Source organism: Mobula hypostoma, chromosome 21, assembly GCF_963921235.1.
Source record: "Mobula hypostoma chromosome 21, sMobHyp1.1, whole genome shotgun sequence".
Lineage (NCBI taxonomy): Eukaryota > Metazoa > Chordata > Chondrichthyes > Myliobatiformes > Myliobatidae > Mobula > Mobula hypostoma.
In genome coordinates, this window is record NC_086117.1 from 17,485,025 (window position 1) to 17,508,972 (window position 23,948).

At 40.9% G+C, this 23,948-nt stretch overlaps 1 protein-coding gene across 12 annotated transcripts in view; it reads right to left on the minus strand.

Moving 5' to 3' along the window:
- LOC134359827 (formin-binding protein 1) overlaps positions 1 to 23,948 on the minus strand; it is a 223,553-nt gene that overhangs the window by 129,763 nt on the left and 69,842 nt on the right. The gene's annotated exons all lie outside the window — the stretch shown is intronic.

Sequence of the window (23,948 nt, forward strand, 5' to 3'; positions counted from 1 at the left end):
CTGTTACTATTGGGTGGTCTATAAAAATCACCCAGTAGTTATTAATGCCTTCCTGTTTCCAACTTCCACCCACAGAGACTCAGTAGACAATCCCGCCATGACTTCCTCCTTTTCTGCAGCCGTGACACTATCTCTGATCAGCAGTGCCATGCCCCCACCTCTTTTGCCTCCCTCCCTGTCCTTTCTGAAACATCTAAAGCCTGGCACTCTAAGTAACCATTCCTGCCCCTGAGCTATCCAAGTCTCTGTATTGGCCACAACATCATAGCTCCAAGTATTGATCCACGCTCTAAGCTCATCCACTTTGGTCATGATGCTTCTTGCATTAAAATAGACACATTTCAAACCATGGGTCTGAGCGTATCCCTTCTCTATCACCTGCCTATCCTCCCTCTCGCATTGTCTACAAGCTTTCTCTATTTGTGAGCCAACTTCCTCCATCTCTTCAGCTCGGTTCCCCGCGCCCCCCCCCCACCCAAGCAGTTATAGTTTAAACTCTCCCCAGCAAACCTCCCTGCCAGGATATTGGTCCCCCTCAGATTCAAGTGCAACCCTTCTTTTTTGTACAGGTCACACCTGCCCCAGAAGAGGTCCTAATGATCCAGAGATCTGAATCCCTGCCCCCTGCTCCAATCCCTCAGCCACACATTTATCCTCCACCTCATTCTATTCCTATACCCACTGTCGCGTTGCAAAGGCAGTAATCCTGAGATTATTACTTTTGAGGTCCTGCTTCTCAACTTCCTTCCTAACTCCCTGTAGTCTGTTTTCAGGACCTCCTCCCTTTTCCTACCTATGTCATTGGTACCAATATGTACCATAACCTCTGGCTGTTCACCTTCCCACTTCAGGATATCGTGGATGCGATCAGGAACATCCCGGACTCTGGCACCTGGGAGGCAAGCTACCATCCGCATTTCTATCCTGCATCCACAGAATCGCCTGTCTGACCCCCTAACTATAGCATCCCCTATTACTGCTGCCTTCTTCTTTTCCCTACCCTTCTGAGCCACAGGGCCAGACTCTGTGTCAGAGACACGGCCACTATTGCTTCCCCCAGGTAAGACATCCCCCCAACAGTACTCAAACAGGAGTACTTACTGTTCAGGGGACAGCCACAGGGCTACTCTCTAGTATCTGACTCCTGCCCTTCCCTCTCCTGACTGTTAGCACTCATCTGTTTCCCGAGGCCCCAGTGTGACTACTTGCCTATAGCTCCTCTCTATCACCTCCTCACTTTCCCTGCCCAGGTGAAGGTCATTGAGCTGCAGCTCCAGTTCCCTAACCTGGTCCCTAAGGAGCTGCAGCTCGACACACCTGGTGCAGATGTGGCTGTCCAGGAGATTGAGAGTTTCCTGGACTTCCCACATCTGACACCCAGTACAGAACACTGGCCTTACAGACATACTTCCTGTCTCTATTCCTCACAGGTAATTTACCTTGCCTCGACCCGTTATCGCTGAAGCCCGAATGAGCCAAAGCCCTACCTCTCCGCTAGCCAGTTTCTCCCTTTTATGCCTGAACCTTCCCTGCTATCTAACTCACAATTGGTTCTCCAGTTATGGCCGCTGATAGGCCACGTACAATGGACAAATGCTCTCGAAGCTCCCTTTTTAAATAACCGCCGGCAACCTGCCAGAAATCCCTCTTGGTAAAGCTCTCTTGATGCCACTGATAGGCCACGTACAAATTGAAAATAACTTTAAAGTCTGATTTCAAATGATTATGCCAATGTTCCAGTCATACAAACTTGCCTATTTGGGACATCTCATCTCTTTTTATGAGACTATCAAATATAGTATTGATTTTCAAGGAAAATGCAGAGGAATAGCTATGCTACCACATGCTTTGCAAATAATATTTTTATTTAAACTAGTTTGTAAAAGAGATGAGAATTTATTCTGCAAAATTGTGTGCATAATCAATTGTGGTCATGAAAAGAATCCTGAAAATGACAGTGTTAACATTTCTGTCTTGTAGAACTTTCTCTATTGTCTGTTCTGCAATGTGCAGCTTTTATGTTCCTTTACCTATGTTTTCTCATTCTCCTTCTCCCATCTTTAATCTATTAACCAGCTGACATCATATTAAGCATATACCCATGGCAACCCTGGCCTCAGCCTTCAGGCATGTTCTCCTCATCTGATCGATCCCTCCCCTATCCACTCTACAACTTAAAAGCTAAACTATTTTAAATTTCCCAGTTCTGACAGTCTTTACTCTGAAACATTAACTGCTTCTCTTTCTGTACATGCTGTCCAATCTTCTGATGGTTTCTGGCATTTTCTGTTTTTATTTCACTTTTCTGGTTTTTTTCTGATTTTCATTTGGCCAAATCTTGTTGACATTTCCCAAATATTCCCATTAGAAGCACTGCAACTTACCACTTGAAAGTGAAATACGTCCCAGACCTCAGCAATTGCTGTTGAATCCAGAATCACAGCACCAAAATGGGTTCTTCAGCCAATTCCACCTCATCATGCCGACCGTGATGCCTATCTACCACTCCAAATCCATTTGCCTGCAGTTAGCACATTTCCTTCTGTGCCTTTCTTATCAAACTACCTGTTCAAATACCTTTTAAACATTCTAATCACCAGCTCCACTGGCAGTTTGTTCCAGATATTCATTTGCCTCTTTGAAAGATGTAGCCTCAGAAATCCTTTAAGTTCCTCCACTCTCACTTTAAATCTGTGTCATTTGATGATCTATACCACCTATGCCCCTCATGATTTGATAAACCTCAAGATAAGTTCAGCCAAGTTCCAGCACGAATAGACCCAGCCTACCCAAACTCCCCCTCTCTCCAGGCAACATCCTGTAAATCTCTTCTGCACTCTGTCCGTTGCTACCACATCCTTCCTATTGCGTGGTGATCAGAACCATCACAGGTTCTGTGTGGTCTGAGAAGTATTTCATAGAACTGCAACAAGAAGACTTGAATCTTATTCATTACCTTCTGTGCTTTCTTTACTCTCTTGCTTTAGTCAGTATTCTGGATATAAACTGAACCTACACAACAGTGAAATTTTTCTTTGAATATTTTGCCATTAACTGATATTAACCATTCCTTTAAAATTGTAAGAAACCAATTCATTTATTTGGGTGTAACAATTACTAAGAATTATAAATACTTATTTAAAGAAAATTTTCTTACTTTATTAAATTATATAAAAAGAACATTATCAAATTGGTCACCCCTTTCGTTATCATTGATTGGCCAAATTAATTCTATTAAAATGAATGTTTTACCTAAATTTATATACCTCTTTCAGGCATTACTCGTTTTTATTCCTAAATCCTTTTTTGATTCTCTGGACTCTATTTTATACTCCTATATATGGAAAAATAAACATCCTCAACTGAATGAAGTCCATCTCCAGAAAGTTAAAACGAATGGAGGTTTAGCTTTACCAAATTTTAGGTTTTATTACTGGGCAGCTAATATACAAAATCTCACGTTTTGGTTATACTATATTAGTCATGAGGACTGTCCTGGGTGGGTTTCTTCAGAAGCTAACTTGGTTAATAAATATTCTATTATCTCCCTTTTGGGATCTTCACTTCCTTTATCCTTAAGTAAGATAACTGAAAATGTGGTAGTCAAACATACTTTAAGGATTTGGATACAATTTAGAAAACATTTTGGTTTATTGGGATTCTCCCCTTCCAGTCCCATTTAAAAAAATGTTTTTTAAGCCTTCTATGACTGGAAAGGATTGGGTATTACATGTTTCCGGGATCTGTTTGTGGGAGGAAATCTTTCTTCGTTTGAACAATTGTCAACTAAATATAGTTTACCAAAAACCCTTTTTTATTGGTACTTACAAATTAGAGATTTTATGCGATCTCAATTATATACATTTCCTAATAGTCCTGATAAGAACGTATTAGATGAAATTCTTAATATGAAATCATTCTATAATGGTTCAATATCCAATATTTATGATATATTGTTGAGAATCAGAAATGATTCTTTTGACAAAATTAAAAATCTTTGGGAACAAGATTTACAGACCTCAATTTCTGAAGAAACTTGGAATGAGATTTTTAAATTGGTTAATACTTCATTATTATGTGCTTGTCATTCCCTCCTACAATTTAAAGTAGTTCATAGGGCTTATATGACCAAGGATAAGTTATCTCGTTTTAAATAGATATATCTCCCTACTGTGATAGGTGTAACAATGGAGAAGCTTCATTTATTCATATGTTTTGGACGTGCCCAAATCTTGGAAAATATTGGAAGGAAGTATTCCAAAATTTTTCTGTACTCTTTAAAGTAAATTTTAAGCCTAATCCTTTGACTGCCCTATTTGGTACTGTTGGAAGGAAAGATATCATTTTGAAGACATCTGATCTGCACATTCTGGCTTTTATCTCTCTTATGGCTAGGAGGGCGCTTTTGTTTAAACGGAAGGATGCTGTTCCGCCTAATCATGCTCAGTGGTTGCGGGATGTTATGGCATGCCTAAATTTAGAAAAGATTTGTTGTTCAATTTCTGAATCTAACCAAGATTTTCAAAATTTGTGGGGACCGTTTTTAAATTATTTTCATAATCTTCGACTTCTTGTTAAAGTACAGAAATTGGTTAATAGCATATTTTATTACCTGATAAGTTTTTTCTTTTTTTCCCCAAACAGCTTCGACTTTGGTAGAGGGTGTAGATCTTTTTTTTAATAAAATTGTTTATATCCTAATATACAAATTAATCTAATCTATATGAATATAGAGTAAGGAGTTTGTTAATGTGATTCAATATACTGTATCTGGTATTATTATATTTTTTCTTTTGTTTTATAATATGTATTCTCTTAGACTCTGCATTCTTCTATATAGAGATCAATAAAAATATTGGAAAAAGAAAGAAAGAAAGAATCTTATACTCAATTCTTCAATTTATCAAGGTAATCACAACAGACTGCCTTTTCACTATTCTGTTCATCTGTGCTATGTCTTTGAGGGAACTATGGACTTGCACCCCAAGATCTCTCTGTACATCAATGATCGCAAGGTCCCTGCCATTTATTCTATACATCCTACCAGAATTTGTGCATTATCTCACACTTCTCCCACATTTCCTCAAGGGAATCAAAAGGCTGGCAATGTCCATTCACTCTGTCAGTGGATTCTAAATGTACATTTAGCATAGGATCCAAAACCCCATTGATTTCTGTACGATCAGCAAGCAAAGGAAAAGTCTAAATACTTGTTTTAAAAATTCTTACTTTTATTTACACTTCTTGGTTCATTAAGAATGCTTTAAGTGCTTTCAGCTACCTTTTAAAAAATTATTTACTTCAACTTCCATCACTCTCCTCAACCAAGGCCATGTAAACCAGTGATAACGTGCTGCCGAACTTCAGGAGACAGACCAGTTGGAATGCCACTCACATCCAGATAAACTATGTGCAGGCATAGGGATTTATGAATGGTAATTCTAGGCCGGAGGTTCAGGCTATCAAGACCTGGCATGAAATAATTTCAGTGTTGTGATTTCTGGTTAGGTTCTTCTTCAGTTACAGTGCCTATAAAAAAGTATTCACCGCCCCCCCCCCCCGGAAGTTTTCACGTTTTATTGTGTTATAACATTGAATCACAGTCGATTTAATTTGGCTTTTTTTAACACTGATCAACAGAAAAAGGCTCTTTTCTGTCAAAGTGAAAACAGATCTCTACAAGGTGATCTAAATTCATTACAAATATAAAACACAAAATAATTGATTTCATAAGTATTCACCCCCCCCGCTTTAATATGACACACCAAATCATCACTGGTGAAGCCAATTGGTTTGAGAAGTCACGCAATTAATTAAATGGAGATCACCTGTGTGCAGTCAAGGTGTTTCAAATGATTGTAGTAAAAATACACCTGGGTCAGTACCCTAGCAAAACAACACCAAGAAGACAAAAGAACACCCCAAGAACAACCTGTGAAAAGGTTATTGAAAAGCATAAGTCAGGAGATGGATACAAGAACATTACCAAGTCACTGACTACCTCTTGGAGTACAGTTAAGTCAATCATCATGAAATGGAAAGAATATGGCACAGCTGTAAATCTGCCGAGAACAGGCTGTCCTCAAAACTGAGTGACTGTGCAAGAAAGGGACTAGTGAGGGAAGCCTCCAAGAGACCTATGATAACCCTGGAGGAGTTACAAACTTCAGTGGCTGAGATGGGAGAGACTGCGCATACAACTGTTGCCTGTGTGCTTCACTAGTTGCAGCTTTATGGAAGAGCAGCAAAGAGAAAGCCACTGATGAAAAAACACTCACATGAAATCTCAGCTAGTGTTTGCCAAAAGATGAGCACAAGACTCTGAAGTCAGCTGGAAAAAGGTTCTGTGGTTTGCTGAAACCAAAATTGAGCATTTTGGCCATCAGACTAAATGCTACGTTTGGCATAAGCCAAACACTCCACATCAGCAAAAACACACCATCCCTACTGTATGATGCATGGTGGTGACTGCATAACACCGTGGGGATGCTTCACTGCAGCAAGCCCTGGAAGGGTTGTGAAGATAAAGGATAAAATGAATGCAGCAAAATAAGGGGAAATCCTGGAGGAAAACCTGATGCAGTCTGCAAGAAAACTGTGACTTGGGAGAAGATTTGTTTTCCAGCAAGATAATGACCCCAAGCATAAAGCCAAAGCTACACAGGAATAGCTTAAAAACAACAAAGTTAATGCCCTGGAGTGGCCAAATCGGAGTCCAGACCTCAATCCAATTGAGAATTTGTGGCTAGACTTGAAAAAGTTTGTACACTCACAATATCCATGCAATCTCACAGAGCTTGAGCACCTTTGTAAAGAAGAATGGGGAAAAGTTGCAGGGTCCAGATGTGCAAAGTTGATCGAGACTTAAAGCTGTAATTGCTGCCAAAGGTGCATCTACTAAGTACTAGCTTGAAGGGGGTGCATAATTGTGCAATCAATTATTTTGTGACTAATAACTAATAAATTTAAACCGATTTGTAGAAATTTATTTTCACTTTGACATGAGTTTTTTCTGTTGATCCGTGTGAAAAAAGCCAAATTAAATCAACTGTGATTCAATGGTGTAAATTAAACAATAAAACATGAAAACTTCCAAGGGGGTGAACACCGTTTACAGGCACTGTACATATATTAAAAAAAACTTTTGTATACTTCCTCCACTTTGTTGGAAGTACAATGTTAAGCATGGACCTTTTAATAGTTAAGGGAATAATTGTTATACTGTTGATGTACCTTATCAATAATTAATAATGGGACATGCAGTCCACTTGACTGAGCTGTCCCAAAATAATAAAAGATATTTATGACAAATCATTTGAACCATCTACATTTGTACAATATATTATTGTTGTATTGTCTATCTAAATTGGTTAATTCCATATTTTATGATCAGAAAATATGATACTCACCTGAAAATATCTTAAGAGCAGCCACTTGAACAGAGGCCAATCAAACTGAATGGACACTGAATGGGAGTTCAATGTGAAAGAAGTTCAGGGCTGGATCTGCCAGCCACAGCTCTTCCTTTTTCTTTGATCAGCAAAGCTGTCTGGCTGTAAAGGCAGCAGCTGGGATCAAACAATGTGATACACACAGGTAGGAGAAAAAATAAAGGGGTTACCACATACTGTATGCTGTAGATGTTGTATAACACAGGTAGCCAAGATGGAGGAGTATGTTACATACTTTAAGACAAGAGATGGGTGGATTTCATGTATATGGACATCAAGCAGCTTCATGTGAGCTGACCATGCTAGGATACAGTATTCCACTGCTGAAACGCAGAGAACAATAGCAGATGACAAAGCATGTGACTATTTGCTCCAGCCAATACAGTTCACCAAAATGATCATATAGTTATTTTACAGTGTTTAACAAAAAACAGTGGTTAAATCTCACATCTGTACTTGTACAGCATCTTTCAGCAAAAGGAGCGGTCAGAGTGCAAAAACTAGCCTTGGCATCTAGCTGGGGAGGAGGGTGGAATTTGCTTGTATCCCCTTTCCAGATAGCTGTCCAATGTTCCTTAATGGAAGATGTGCAGCTGAAAATATTTCTGAGTGAAGACAGAATCTGATGCAAGTTATGTTCTAACAAAGCAAAATGACATTCATTTTCCTGGAATCTCAAATGAATAATGAGTAATCAGGAAAGTTATATGCAAGAGCCACCGAAGAGTAGCCCTGCTTAAGCAGAAAGTTCCTTTAAATAAAATGTAACCGATTTCTCAATAAATAGTTAATTTTTAGTTAGGATCAAAGTATCAAATTATATTTACTTAAACTTAGAATCATAGAGCACTACGGCACAGAAACAGGCCCTTCGGCCCACGTAGCCTATGCCAGCCTGGATTTCTGCCAAGTCCAATATACCTGTACCCTGATCACAGCCCTTTATAACTGTGTACCTATCCAAATCTCTCTTACATGTTACAAAGTCTGCATGCACTCACCCAATCTATAATCCCTCACAATTATGTAGACCTCTATAAGATCTCAGCTCACAGCACTCTTTCAAGCTTATTGATTTATTTTCTATAGGTAGGTGACCAGAACTGCACGCAATACTTGAAATTTGGCCTCCCCAGCACTTTATACAACTTCAACATATCATCACAATTTCTGTACTCAATGTTCTGATTTATGAAGGCCAATGTGCAAAAAGCTGTCTTTACAATCCTCTTCACTTGTGACATCATACTCCAGGAATTAAGGATTTGTATTCCTGGATCTTTTTGTTCTAATGTACACCTCACAGCCCTAACAATTACTGTTTAAGTCTTACCCTGGTCTGTCTTTCCAAAGTGCAACACCTCACACTTGTTTGCAATGAATTCTATCTGCCACTTTTCAGCTCTTTTTCCCAGCTGGTCCAGATCACCAGTGCGGATAACAGACTACCTTCATACAATGCTTTCGATGATTGTGCCCGCCAAATCCTCAGCTTTATTGTAACATTCAAGATTGTTGTCAATACCTTCAAATTCTTCAAAGTCCCTAACTCGTCGAAGTAGTGAAATCATTTCATTTTCAATTCCATCTGTTTCTGGCACCTCTAAGCCTGGATGCTTGGAACTGCAGTAAGCAAAACAGTTCTAAGTTGACTTATTGCTTATTTTTCAGCCAACTATAAATGACAAAACTCATTGCTTTTGAGCATAAACACATGCAACTGACACTATTTAAGAAGTGTTTGCTTCAAGCATGGTGTAACTGTTCAGCAACAGTCTCCTGTTCCTATGTCCCAATAATGTGGCAAAGTGTCCTAAATAAAGTAAAGAAATCCCAGCTATTTTCTCAATTAGTTTTTTTTCCTAAGAGTTGTCCCAAATAAGCAGATGCCCCGATTAACTGATAGCCCAATTAACCAGAATCCACTGTATATCTGGTGTATTATAATACCTTCTAACTATTTACCCATGACTGATATTGGGCTTATTGCCCTATATTTTCCCATTTTATTTTTAGAACCTTTCTTAAACAACTGAACAATACTAGCCATCTTCCAGTCTTCTGGCACCTCACCTGTGGGCTAAGGATATTTTTAGCATTTCTGTGATGGTCCTTGTAACTTCTGCACTAGCCTCCTATAAGCTTCCAGGGGATACTTTATCAGACCCTGGGGATTCATACACCCTAATTCACCTCAAAAGTGCAAGAACCTCCACTTCTCTAATCTAGATACGGTCTTTGACTTCAGTACTTTTTTGCCTCAGTTCAATAGACTCTGTTTGTCTCCTGAGTAAATACAGATGTAAAAAAATCATTTAAGATCTCTCCCATCTCTTTCACTTCCATGCATAGATGACCATGTTGACCTTCAAAAGGACAACTTCATCCCTTGCTATACTTTTGCTCTTAATATGGCTACCGAAGGCCCTGGGATTCTGTTTCACGTTGTGGTCTGCCAAAGAAACCTCATCCCCTCTTTCAGCCTCCTGATTTGTCCCTTAAGTCTTCTCTTGCATTTCTTATACTTGTGCTTTACTTGATCCAACTGAATTTCCTCAAGAACAAAGGTTCCCTAAATCTGTTAGCCTGGCCTCTTATCCTTACAGGAACATACAGATCATGTCTTATTCCTTTCAGACCCATGCATCTCCTAAAATACATTTTAACAAAAGTAATGCTTGAAAAAATGCATACATTTATGCAATTGCATCAAGCTCTAGATTCTAAAGTCAGCCATTCATAATACAAAACATAGAGCATCATTACAAAAAGCATATGAAAAAGTGTTCCCTCTCAGTTCCTAAATCAATCTTATGCTGTCATCTTTTCAATCGCTTCTATCACTACCAACGCAACAAATTCAACTCCTCTACTTACTTTACCAAGAGAACCAAAAATAGAACTCAAAAAGCAAATATTGGAAATCTGAAATAAAAACAAAAAATGTTGGAAATATTCAGCAGGTCAGGCAGCATCTGGGGTAAATGAGTTAATATTTTGTGAACTTTCATCAGAACTTGGTAAAGTTAGAAAATAAGTGTGCTTTACACAGAAGGAACAGTAGGGGAAATGGGGTTGGGGAGGGGTATGTGTCTGTCTTGAGGTCCAGACCAAGACAGAATAAATGTCAGAAGGTGTTTGTCTCAGCCAAGAAAGGCTGATGTAAGCTGGTATTCACAATTCACCTCTCTGGAGGAAGTATAAGTAAAAGGAACTGAATGGTAACACGAGAGAAAAGAATGCAGAACATGAGGTTAAGTACATAGCAGTTGCTAAGAATCAGACACAATGGAAAATGAATTATTGAGGAGCTGAATCAGCAGCAATGAAGAAAGAAAATTTGAGTTAAAGTTGCAAGTTCTGACATATTCAAAAAGATTGGTTATCTGAGATCGTTGTTTAAGCCCCCTGAGACTCTACTGTGACAAATGGGAAGAAGTCATAAGTTTATGTCAGGCTTCATGGTAAAAGTGCATGAGTTCAGAGGGTAAACAGGACACACTCACAGTGTGGTGGAAAATTAAACTCATAGGAATAGCTGCTACGAATAGTAGAACTCTAGGGAGAGGAACCTAGGAGTACAAGTATAAACTTTGTGAAAGCAGCATCATAGGTAGACAGAGGGTGAAAACAGCATTTAGCATGCCAGACTTCAGTCAGGGCATTGAGTATAGGAGTTGGCACATTATGTTGCAAATGTATAAGTAGTTGCTAAGGTTGCACTTGGAATACTGTCCATAGTTTTGGTCAACCTGTTGTAGGAAAGATGAGGTTAAACTAGAAAGGGTATAAACAGATTGAAGGTTAGTTCCAGGACTAGAGGCCTTAAGTGAAAGGCTGGATCTTTATCTGGCCCCCACCAAGAAGGCCTCAAAACTTACTGTTTCTTTCTGGACACCAGAGCCAACCAGTTCCCTTCCACCACCACCACGACACTCCATCTGGCGGAACTTGTCCTCACTCTCAATAATTTCTCCTTTGGCTCCTCCCACTTCCTTCAAACAAAAGATGTAGTCATGGGCACTCGCATGGGTTCCAGCTATGCCTGCCTTTTGCTGGCTACGTGAAACAGTCTGTTCCAAGCCTACACCAGTGCCACTCCCCCACTCTTCCTATACTAGATCAACAACCACATTGGTGCTGCTTCATCAACTTTGCCTCCAACTTCCACCTTGCCCTCACATTAACCTGGTCCATTTCTGACACCTCCCTCCCCTTTCTCGATCTCTCTGCCTCTATCTCTGGAGACAGCTTATCTACTGATGTCTGTTACAAATCCACTGACTCTCACAGCTACCTGGACTATACCTATTCCCACCCTGCTACTTGTAAAAATGCCTCCTCCTTATCTCAATTCCTCTGTCTCCATTGCATCTGCTCTCAGGATGAGGCTTTTCATTCTAGAACAAAGGAGATGTCCTTCTTCAAAGAAAGGGGCTTCCCTTCCTCCACCATCAACACTGCCCTCAACCGCATTTCTTCTATTTCGCACACATCTGCCTTTACCCTATCCTCCCACCACCCCACCAGGGACAGGGTTCCTCTTGCCCTCACCTACCACCCCACCAGCCCCCATGTCCAGCAAATAATTCTCTGTAACTTCTGCCATCTCCAACAGGATCCCACCACCAAGCACATCTTTCCATCTCCCCATTTTCTGCGTTGCGCAGGGATTGCTCCCTACGTGACTCCCTTCTTCATTCGTTCCTCACCAATGATCTTCCTCCTGGCACTTATCGTTGCAAGGGGAATGGCCCTCACTGCTATGGCCTTGTATATCGGTGAGACCTGATGCAGATTGGGAGAAACTGCACCAGCCACCTATGCTCCATCCACCAGAAAAAGCAGGATCTCCCAGTGGCCACCCATTTAACTTCCACTTCCCATTACGACATGTCAATTCATGGCTCCCCTACTATCACGATGAGGCCATACTCAGGTTGGAGGAGCAACATTTTATATTCCATCTGGGTAGCCTCCAACCTGATGGCATGAACATCAATTTCTTGAACTTCTGGTAATGCCCCCCCTTCACCGTTCTCTATCCCCTTTCCCCCCTCTCACCTTATTTCCTTGCCTGCCCATCGCCTCTCTCGAGTGCTCCTCCCCCTTTTTCCTCTCTTCCATGGACTTCTGTCCTCTCCTATTAGATTCCCCCTTCTCCAGCCATGTAGCTCTTTAACTTCCCAGCTGTTTACTTCCCTCTCCCGCTCCCAGTTTCACCTATCATCTCGTGCTTCTTTCTCCTCTACCCACACCTTCTAACTCTGACTCCTCATCTTTTTTTCTCCACTCCTGCTGAAGGGTGTTGGCCCGAAACGTCGACTTTTCCATACGTGCTGCCTGGCCTGCTGAGTTCCTCCAGCATTTTGTCTGTGCTGCCTAGATTTTTATACCTTGATACCTAGGAGAATGAGGGGTGACCTTATAGAAATGTTTAAAATTATGGGAGGCACAAATTAAGGTGAATGATAACAATCTTTTCCCCAGGGATGTGGAGACCAAAATTAGGGGGCATAAATTTAGGATGAGAGGGTAAGGTACAGAAAGGACCTGAGAGGCAACATTTTCACACAAAGAGTGATTAGTAGATGGAATGAGCTGCCAGAAAGAGTGGTTAAGGCAGATACAATAAGATATACTTGAGTAGGTACATAGAAGGGCATGGCTAGAGGGATATGGGTTGAATGAAAGGAATTGCGACTAGCTGGGTGGGCCAAAGGACCTGTATCAGTGTTGTATTGTTCTATGTCTCTTACTCAGGTTCGCCCTATGGACTGAGCAAAGGTGTTCTGTAAAATTATTACCAATCTGCATTTAGTTTTTCCAATGTAAAATCTACTGCAATTTTACAGACTCCCTAAGCTATCTCAAGTACACCTCTTCCTACCCTTACTTCTTTATATTTTTCCTGTTTCTCTGGCTTCATCATTATCATCACATGCAAAACATTTTCCACATCAGTGCATCTTTTTCCTTAACAGTTACTTTTCCTCCACCAAGGTTGACGAGGTTCTCAATCAGTCTGTTCCATTCCCCACACAACTGTTTTGTCTCTTCTCTCACCCTGAGCAAATATGAGATTCCACCATCTTCATCCAGTTCAAAAGATCAAATTCCAAGCTAACAACACAATTCAATCCAAAAAAGAAATTTTAGCAGTATAGCATTTTCAAAACAGCACAGACACAAAATGCTGGAGGAACTCAGCAGGCCAGGCAGCATCTAGGAAAAGAGTACAGTTAATGTTTCCTGCCGAAACTCTTCGGCAGGACTGGAAAAAAAAGCTGAGGAATAGATTTAAAAGCTAGGCGAGGAAAGCCTGGGCTAGAAACACAAGGTGATAGGTGAAACTTGGAGGGGGAAAGATGAAAGAAAAGAGGGGAGGAGCACCAGAGGGAGGCGATGGCTGACAAGAAAATAAGGTGAGAGAAGGAAAATGGGGTGGGAAATGGTGAAGGTGGCGATGTGGGGGGCATTACCAGAAGTTTGAGAAATCAATGTTAATGCCATCAGGTTGGAGGCTACCCAAACAGAATACAAGGGATTGTTCCTCCAACCTGAGTGTGGCCTCAACACAACCGTGGAGGAGGCCATGGATGGACATATCGGAATGGGAATGGGAAGTGGAATTAAAATGGGTGGCCATTAGGAGATCCTTCTTTTTCTGGCGGATGGAGTGTAGGTGCTTGGCAAAGCGTTCTCCCAATCTACATCGGGTCTCACCGATGTACAGGAGGTCATACCGGAAGCACCAGACACAGTATTTGACCCCAACAGACTTACAGGTGAAGTGTCGCCTCACCTGGAAGGTCTGTTTAGACCCTGAATGGTAGTGAGGGAGGAGGTGCAGCACTTGTTCCGCTTGCAAAGGATAATTGCCAGAAGGGAGATCAGAAGGGAGGGACGAATGGACAAGAGAGTTGTGTAGGGAGCAATCCCTGTGGAAAGCAGAAAGTGGTGGGGGGAGGGGGAGTGAAAGATGTGCTTGGGGGTGGCCATAATTCTCCAAAACTTCCAGCACCTCCAACAGGATCCCACCACCAAGCACATCTTTCCCTCATCTCTACCTTCTGCTTTCTGCCGATCTGATGGTATGGACATCAATTTCTTAAACTTACCCCCACCCCGCTTCACCATTTCCCAAACCCTTTTCCCTCTCTCACCTCATCTCCTTGCATGCCTATTGCCTCCCTCTGGTGCTCCTCCCCCCCCCCCACCCTTCTTTCTTCCATGGCCTCTGTCGCTTTCACCAATCAACTTTCCAGCACTTTACTTCATCCTTCCCCCTCCAGGCTTCACCTATCACCTTGTGTTTCTCTCTCTCCCCCCCACCAAGTTTATAATCTACTCCTCAGTTTTTTTCTCCGGTCCTGCTGTAGCGGTTCGGCCCAAAACGTCAACAGTACTTTTTTCCTAGATGCTGTGTGGCCTGCTGAGTTCCTCCAGATTTGTGTGTGTTGCTCAGATTTCCAGCATCTGCAGATTTTCTCTTGTTTGTGGTAGCATTTTCAAAAATAATATCTAAATTCAATTGTAAAGTCTGAAACATAAAACATTTTAGTGATCTCAATTAAAACAAATAAAATGTTAGAAAATTATAAAAAATCTTTCTGTAACTTTATGTTGTTCATTAAGTTACCTATTTTACTAAATTTAGTACTGATCAAACAAAGATAAATTTGGTTGAAGGTTCCTGGTATGCTGCAATGCGCCTATCAGCAGATTAAAGACAAAAGAGTAACTGATGTGATACTCTCAAATACTTGTCAACAACACCCATCAGCTCTTCATTAACAGTGGTTACAAGTAAATACTTAACAAGACAAAAATGCATTAAAACAACATTTCAGACAGAATTACTGTCTTCAATAGACAACGGGAGAAAATAGGAGAGGAAGATTGTTTACCAATGGAAAACACTTAAACATTGTAAGCAATGGTCACTCTTAGAAACTCTATGACACAGATTCTACACACACTCCATGTGGAGTCTTGAATATCCTTTTTTAAAAATAATTCCATCCATTCCACATCAAAGGACACTAGATAAGTGTTACTGTATGACGAGGTGCATACCACTGGAAATGTAGACAAAGAATTACAGTTTATCTATCCCTCCCTGTGTGAGAGAGACTGAGTTCAAATGCAGCAGCTCATTGTTGCCCAAGTAACAATTTGCTAATTCAGCACAGACCAGGTTCAAATATGGGACCTTTTGGCTCAGTGGGAAATGCCTTTTCCCACTCAGCTTTTGGAGGTACTGATTAATTCCTTCTGGCTTGAAAGAAGTCTACGCACAGCTCATAGCTGGAGGTGGAAATTAATTATGTATTTGGTTTTCAATGACAGCTTCAAAACCAGAATGAATACACTTGCAGTACCAATAACCTGCTTTAGTATAGTGCTACTGACACACAAAAAAATTCCAAAAATGCTTCTTTGGAATATATGCAGGGAAAATTAAAGATAGATAGATGCATTTTATATTTTATACATTAATGGAAAATTTCACTGAGAGATTTAAAGGTAAATTGCATTAGCCCTTAAGGAAAAATAATTGACAGAATAATGGGAAAAGACTCGGGGAATGCAACTGGCTGGATTGCTTTACCAAGGGCAGGTATTGTGAAAAGTTCAAAGTAAATTTATTATCGAAGTACATAGCACCATATACAGCCCTAACATTCGTTTTCTTGTGGGCATACTCAGTAAATCCAAGAACCATAATAAGAATCAAATGAAAGACGCACCCAACAGGACAAACAAAAAACCAATGCGCAAAAGAGAACAAATGGTGCAAATACAAAACAGAAATAAACAAATAAGTAAATAAGCAATAAATATCGAGAACATGAGATGAGGCATTCTTGAAAGTGAGTACATATGTTGTGGGAACCGTTCAGTGATGGGTGACTGTTGGTGGCACAAACAGCTTTCTTCTATGCAGCAGCGATTCTGATTCTAACTAATTAACAAATACACAATGCTTCTGATATTTCTGCCTCCCCCAGTGACTCCTGTGCCATCCACCCAACCAGCAGTAATGCCAGAAGCCCTGTTCCACGATCTCTACACTTGGCAAGATGCTATTTTGTCATCCTCCTTCATATTCTACACACTCATGCCAATCCTGATGCTTTGGACTATTGATCTCCAGCTCTTTTGTTCAGAAGTTACTTCTATCTGTGAATGAGGCCCACTGCCCAACGATCACAAACACAAGAGATTCTGTAGATGCTGCAAATCCACAGCAACACACTAAATGCCGAACAAACACACAATATCCTAAGCAGAATGAAGTTTACCCTAACTTTACTTTCCACCACCTACTCCACTCAAACTGATAATATAATGTTGTCTCTATTTGTATATCATGCCTTGACCAGACTCTCCATCCTCTGGCAACCTTTCCTTTCACATTTTGACTAATTGTGGCACCCAAAAATTGATAAGAGTACTGCTGGGATTAAACCATTGCTTTAGAAAATATTGTACTTCCTTAAGAAGTTTGTGAAGATTTGGCATGACATCTAAAACTTTGACAAATTTCTAAAGATGTGTGGTGGAGAGTATATTGACTGGCTGCATCAAAGCCTGGAATGGAAACACCAATGCCTTTGAATAGAAAATCCAACAAAAAGTAGTTGATATGGTCCAGTCCATCATGGGTAAAGCCCTCCCCACCATCCAGCACATCTACACGGACAGCTGTCACAGGAAAGCAGCATCCATCATCAGGGACCTCTACCAGCCAAGTCATGTTCTCTTCTTGTTGCTGCCATCAGGAAAGTGGTACAGGAGCCTCAGGACTCACATCATCAGGTTCAGGAGCAGTTATTACTCCTCAACCATCAGGCTCTTGAACCAGAGAGGATAACTTCACTCAACTTCACTTGCCCACCACTGAACTGTTCCCACAACCTATGCACTCACTTTCAAGGACACTTTGTCTCATGTCCTTGATTTATTATTATTATTATTAATTTTTATATCTTTTCTCAGCTCAAGCTGGTACGGGCATAGCCAAGAGCACTTATTTCTCAATTGCTAGGAACTTTCAGATTGTTCTAGAGGTGTTTAACATTGCGTCTTTCTGGGAGATTCACATAAATATTACTGTGTAGGCCTAATTGTTTAATGCCATTGTGTAGTGACTATTGGGACAATGTTGGCCTGTTCATGTTCCATAGGCTTTCAACTTCCTCTTTTAATTCAGCATATTTCTGGCATTTTTCACCTATTGATTTCTGTATATGATGTGCACTTAGAATGACTATATCTATTAAATAAGTTGTTCTTGCTTGTTTATCCTGTAATATCCAGATGGTTATTATGGATTGTCCTGTCTGTGAAATGGATAGGTACAGTAGTAATATAATTTTTGGGACTCTGACTCTAAAACTGGATCAGGCTTGTATTTATCATATAGTGTTTTTTATGAGTCTGTATTTTTTAAGCAAGATTTTGGTGAATGATGTTTGCTACTTGATTGTGCCTATGGAAGTAATTAGATTGAGTTAAACTCCTGCAGGATCCTATAGTGTGTCAGATTGTTTCTGACTTCTCTTGCCATTTTCTGCATTTATCATCTTGAATTTGTTGTTCTTTTATTATGTATTTTTGATAACTTTTGCGTCAACCACCTGGTCTTATATTGCTACAAGGAACCCCTCTGCTTCTTGGAAGAGATCACCAACTCTCAGCCAGGCATTTGATGCTTCCTTGTCGACACCTCGTCTCTTCAGATCATGGGGTTGTCTTCCAGTGGAGGGTCATGCTCTTCCATTGATTAACATTTTTTTCTTTAGGGATAATTTCTTCATTTTTCTGGGTTGTGCTTTCATTTAAGTTTCATGGTGAGTACTTCTCAGATCTGCATATGCTTGCAATTATTATTATTTTCTTATTGTATATGCACAGTTTTTTTGCCTTTTGCACAGTGGTTGGCGCAGTCTTTCACTGATTCTATTATGGCCATTGGATTTATTGAGTATGCCCGCAAGAAAATTAATCTCAGATTGTATATGCTGACATGTATGTACTTTGATAATAAATTTACTTTTAACTTTGAACTTTAGAAAGGTTTATGAGGGCTGGCTGGTGGCGCAACGACATCAGCGCCGGACCCAGGAGCAGAGGTTCCCGGGTTCGAAACCAGTCGGGTCCAATCCCGAGTACGCTTTCCATCCGTGCCAGGTTGAGTGTCGAGATTGCAACTCAACCTCGTAAAATAAAGGGAAAATACTGCGAAAATATCTGTGTGAGGAGTGGCGTGCCACACAGTCTCTCTCTCTCTCTCTCTCTCGTTCCGCCCCTGATAAAAAGCCATGAAAAAGACATCATCACGGATGCACGCACACGCACAGACTCGCACGCACGCATACGCCAAAAATAAAGGTTTATGACTTCCTTGCTTCTTGTGCACTATGCCAGGAACCCATAAGCTTTTAAAAAGGTATCATATCCCCAAATTTCTTGGTTCGTGGGTCCCTTACATAATTGTGCCCAGGTTTAATATTATCGTTTTAATTCTTCCCACCAAAATTAAAAATTTAACACTTTCTAGCATGAATTTTCATCTGCTACATATCAATCCATTTCATCAACCTGTCCATATATCCTTTAAGTTTAAAGCTATGCTGTTCACAGTTTTCTTGCAAATGAGAAAAATGCATCTTGCACACTGAAGACCAAGTTCTTAATTTAAAATAACTACAGTGTTATCACAGATCCTAATAGAAACCACTAAACACTATCTTCTAATCCTAAAAAATGGCCTTCACTACTCGTCTCCACTTCCTGCTACTTAGCCATTTTTAGGGCTGCCACAGTTCCTTTTCGTTCAATTAAGTCATAGAGTCAAACAGCAAGGAAGTAGGCCCTTCAGCCCAACTCGATTGTGTACACCTATCTGAGCTCGTCCCATTTGCCTGCATTTTTCACCCTTCAGTCATTCTGGCTGTTGTTTTGGAACTTCATTGCCATATCCTCAGGTGTCCCAATACAATTATGAAAAATGCGCAGGTGTAGAATCTACAGATCCAAATAAATCCATCTAAATTTTTGAAACATCAGATCATCTTCAAACTAAGGTACGTTAATGAATTAGAAATCTGTTAATGAGTTAATAATCTACAGAGCAAAACGTAAGACTTTTAGAAAAGCAGTGCTCATAATTTCAATTTAGGGTAATCCACCTCCTTGCACAAAAACTAAATTTCAGTTGGATGTGTATAAACTTAAAACCCATCCCATCCTTAATTCAGAAAAAAAAATACATTTTCCCATTTTAAATCTGCAATGCATTTCTGTAAATGTCAATCAACTCTATAAACCTTTACATTTACACAGTGTGCTGCAGTTACTCACCAAAACTTCTCTAATAGTGTCTCTGAAACTCTGGATCTCCAACACCAAGAATTGTACATACATGGCAGGTTTGAAAATGAGTCTGTATTATATCCTGCACACTAAGAGGAAAATATGCTGTCCTGTAGACCACAAATTTCAGAATACATTAAGCATGATTCTGATCCATCACTAAGGACCTTTACCATCCGGACATGGCCTCTTCTCATTACTACCATCATGGAGGAGGTACAGGAGTCTGAAGAGTAACACTCAACGTTTTAGGAACCAATTCTTCCCCTCCATCATCAGATTTCAGAACAGGCAATGGACATTACCTCACTATTCCTCTTTTGCACTATTTAATTAATTTTATTGTAACTTTTTTTTTAAATCTTGCCTCAAAACAACAAATTTCAGAACATAAGACAGTGATAAAACCTGATTTTGAGTCTGACATACTGGATGCCAATAACCCCATAAAACCCAAAGAAGCTAGGGTAAGTCCAGGGGTTCCCCCAGAACTGACACAACTCCTTAAAGGGAGGGCTGGTAAGATCACACCCTATTTACTCTGACGTCTGACATTGCACAAGCTGTAACTGAAACCTCACAGTAACAAAGCAAGACTTTGCAGGTTCATTCCCTCAGGCTCCATTACAGTCAGGCCTTGGAACCAACACCCAATGCCAAGCTGGGGTAGTCTACCAGTAAAAATAACTGTAGGCTTTCTCCACTCACGATGTGTCTCTCACTCTTTTTCAACAATTTCTGGAAATAGCAGCTATTTCTCATCATAACACTCTGCAAAATAGATCCATGATTGTTTTTTGAAATACCTATCTCTAATTGCTGTATTTATTTAAAAATACTCTTTGGCTGTCCTCACAGCAAAAGGTAGTCTTAAACTACTCAGTAGTTACTCGCAGGAGCTAAAATTTCCACTATGTGTGGCTGAGTTGAAATTGGCTTTTGACCAGGGTTCTAGTGAAGCCTATTCCTATCTCCCAGGTCCAAATCCAACCGTAAATCTGGTAGTTCCATACTGATTAATACACATCTGTCACTGTATAGCATAGGGTGAATCTTGGTCTGCTGAAGTGTAATGGTGGATACAGGCAAGAACTGTAACACTAAGGCACAAAAGATTGTCTCAACATACAGTACTGTGCAAAAGTCTTGGGCACATATATATAGCTAGGGTGCCTAAGACTCTTGGATAGTACTGAATTTGTCAGCATGGAGCAGAGGACAAGTCTGTAAATCCAGTTGGAGCAAAGGATGTTGGGAATGGCAAGAGTGGAGTGCCACAGGAGGGATGGGGAACAGGTGGCAGAGGAGTGCCAGGGGCAGAGGTGGTACGGGTACAGATACACCCAGCCCTGAGACATCAGGCGAGATCATTTGATTCCAAATGATTGGTATATTGATCATTACAGAATATTTCTCTGGTGCTTCTTGCTCTCTCCCTTATCTCTTCCCCTTTTCCCAACCATGATTTTCCCCTCTCTGCCCCCTTCCCACTCTCTGTCCACTATAGAGACTCATATCAGAATTGAGTTTATCACTCACATGTGTCATGATTTTTTGTGGCAGCGGTAAAGTGCAATACATAAAACTACTACAGTACTGTGAAAAAGTCTTAGGCACCCTAGCTCTGTGTGCGCCTAATAATTTTGCACAGTACTGTACATATAACAGACTTTTGGATAAGGTAATCAAGGGAAATAGCACCAGGATATCAAAGAGCCATTAATATAAAACATTGCCATGGCAGCCATCTGCTTCTACTTCTGACATCCCTAACTAGGTACAGGCCGCTTGCTGGTACAATCTGTAATTTCAAAGAGCACTTTTGGAGAACTCATTTAGACATGATAAGCTGCAGGATTTTTGAAATTACCTTGATCTGAGCTTCCTTGCAGATTTCACTCTTGTTAGAGATAGTCTTATGCACACCAACTTGAATGATTCACAAATAAATCTGTCGAGTAAAATGCTTTTTTGGCAAGTATATGTCCAGACTTCTAACGAGGGAAGTGGTGGAGGAAGAAGGTCGAAGGTGAATGTATGCCTTCTGAAGTACTTAACTCCCATGAATGATCTCAAGTGTTGCCTTAGTAAAATCCCCTGACAGGAAAGGACAAGCAGCATCCATGGAAACGATCAGTCAACGTCTCGGGCCGGAACCCTTCGTCGGGACTATAGGGGGAAGGGGCAGGGGCCCTATAAAGAAGATGGGGGGAGGGTGGGAAGGAGAAGGCTGGTAGGTTCCAGGTGAAAAACCAGTGAGGGGAAAGACAAAGGGGTGGGGGAGGGGAAGCAGGGAGGGGATAGGCAGGAAAGGTGAAGAAGGAATAGGGGAAAACACAATGGGTAGTAGAAGGAGGTGGAACCATGAGGGAGGTGATAGGCAGCTGGGGGAGGGGGCAGAGTGACATAGGGATAGGGGAAGGGAGGGGGAGGGAAATACCGGAAGTTGGAGAATTCTATGTTCATACCAAGGGGCTGGAGACTACCTAGATGGTATATAGGGGTTGCTCCTCCAAGGTAGTCTCCAGACCCTTGGTATGAACATAGAATTCTCCAACTTCCGGTAATTCCCTCCCCCTCCCTTCCCCTATCCCTATGTCACTCTGCCCCCTCCCCCAGCTGCCTATCACCTCCCTCATGGTTCCACCTCCTTCTACTACCCATTGAGTTTCCCCTATTCCTTCTTCACCTTTCCTGCCTATCACCTCCCTGCTTCCCCTCCCCCACCCCTTTGTCTTTCCTCTCACTGGTTTTTCACCTGGCACCTACCAGCCTTCTCCTTCCCACCCTCCCCCACCTTCTTTATAGGGCCTCTGCCCCTTCCCCCTACAGTCCTGACGAAGGGTTCCAGCCCAAAACGTTGACTGATCGTTTCCATGGATGCTGCCCGACCTGCTGAGTTCCTCCAGCCTGTTGCGAGTGTTGCTTTGACCCCAGCATCTGCAGATTATTTTGTGTTTAGGAAAGGACAAACAGCATGAAAAATGAACAAAATAGATGGCAAAAGAACTAATCATTTGTGCTGGGACATAGTATAAATATCCAGATAATTCTTCACAAAATGGAAGCAATTTTATATGGCATTTGATTGCTTTATCTTGAAATGATATTCGGTACACAGTAATCTGCAAAAATCTTAGGCACAAGCAAAAAAATTCTGTAAAATGGAGATGCTTTCAATAATAATGAAAAGTTTCTAAATATCAAAAAATTACTATAAAGAGCAGTAAACAGTAAATAAGAACACTAAATCAAATCAATATTTGGTGTGAGCACCCTTTGCCTTTAAAACTGCATCAATTCTCTTAGGTACACAGTTGTGCAGTTTTATAAGAAAATTGGCTGGCAAGTTGTTCCAAGCGTCTTGAAGAACTTGCCACAGTTCTTCCGCAGACTTTGGCTGTCTCACTTGCTTCTGCCTCTCCAGGTAATCCCAGACTGCCATACCATGGAGGCCATACCATCTGAAACCATATAAAAGACCTAGGGTGCCCAAGACTTTTGCACAGTACTGTATGGTGAAAAAGCAAGTCCAAAAAGGAGCATTTTGCTCTCAAGAATCAATGAGCAAAAGATTCACAAATAGCACATTAAAAAGAAAAGCAAGTTATGAATACATTGCTGAAAATAGCAGTTTAAAATTTATTCTCTGTATTAAAGCCAAAACTTAATTCACAACAAATTTTCACCAATTTAGAATAAGTTTTCTTTCTACAGAAATGATTTCTAAAAACATACACATATCTGAATTAACTGTTGTTCGAAAAACAACTGCAATCAGAGGCAAAAACCACACAAATTGTTGGGCTGGCTGGTGGCACAACGACATTGATGCCGGACCCAGGAGCGGAGGTTCCCAGGTTCGAAACTAGTCAGGTCCGCTCCCGAGTACGCTTTCCATCCGTGTCGGGTTGAGTGTCGAGATCACAACTCAACCTCGTAAAAATAAAAGGTAAAATACTGCGAAAATGTCTGTGTGAGGAGTGGGGCACCACAAAGTCTCTCTTTCGCTCCGCGCCTTGTCAAAGCCATGAAAAAGGCATCATCACGGTCGCACGCACGGACACGCAGACGCACAGACTTGCACACACGCAGGCACACGCCAAAAAAAAA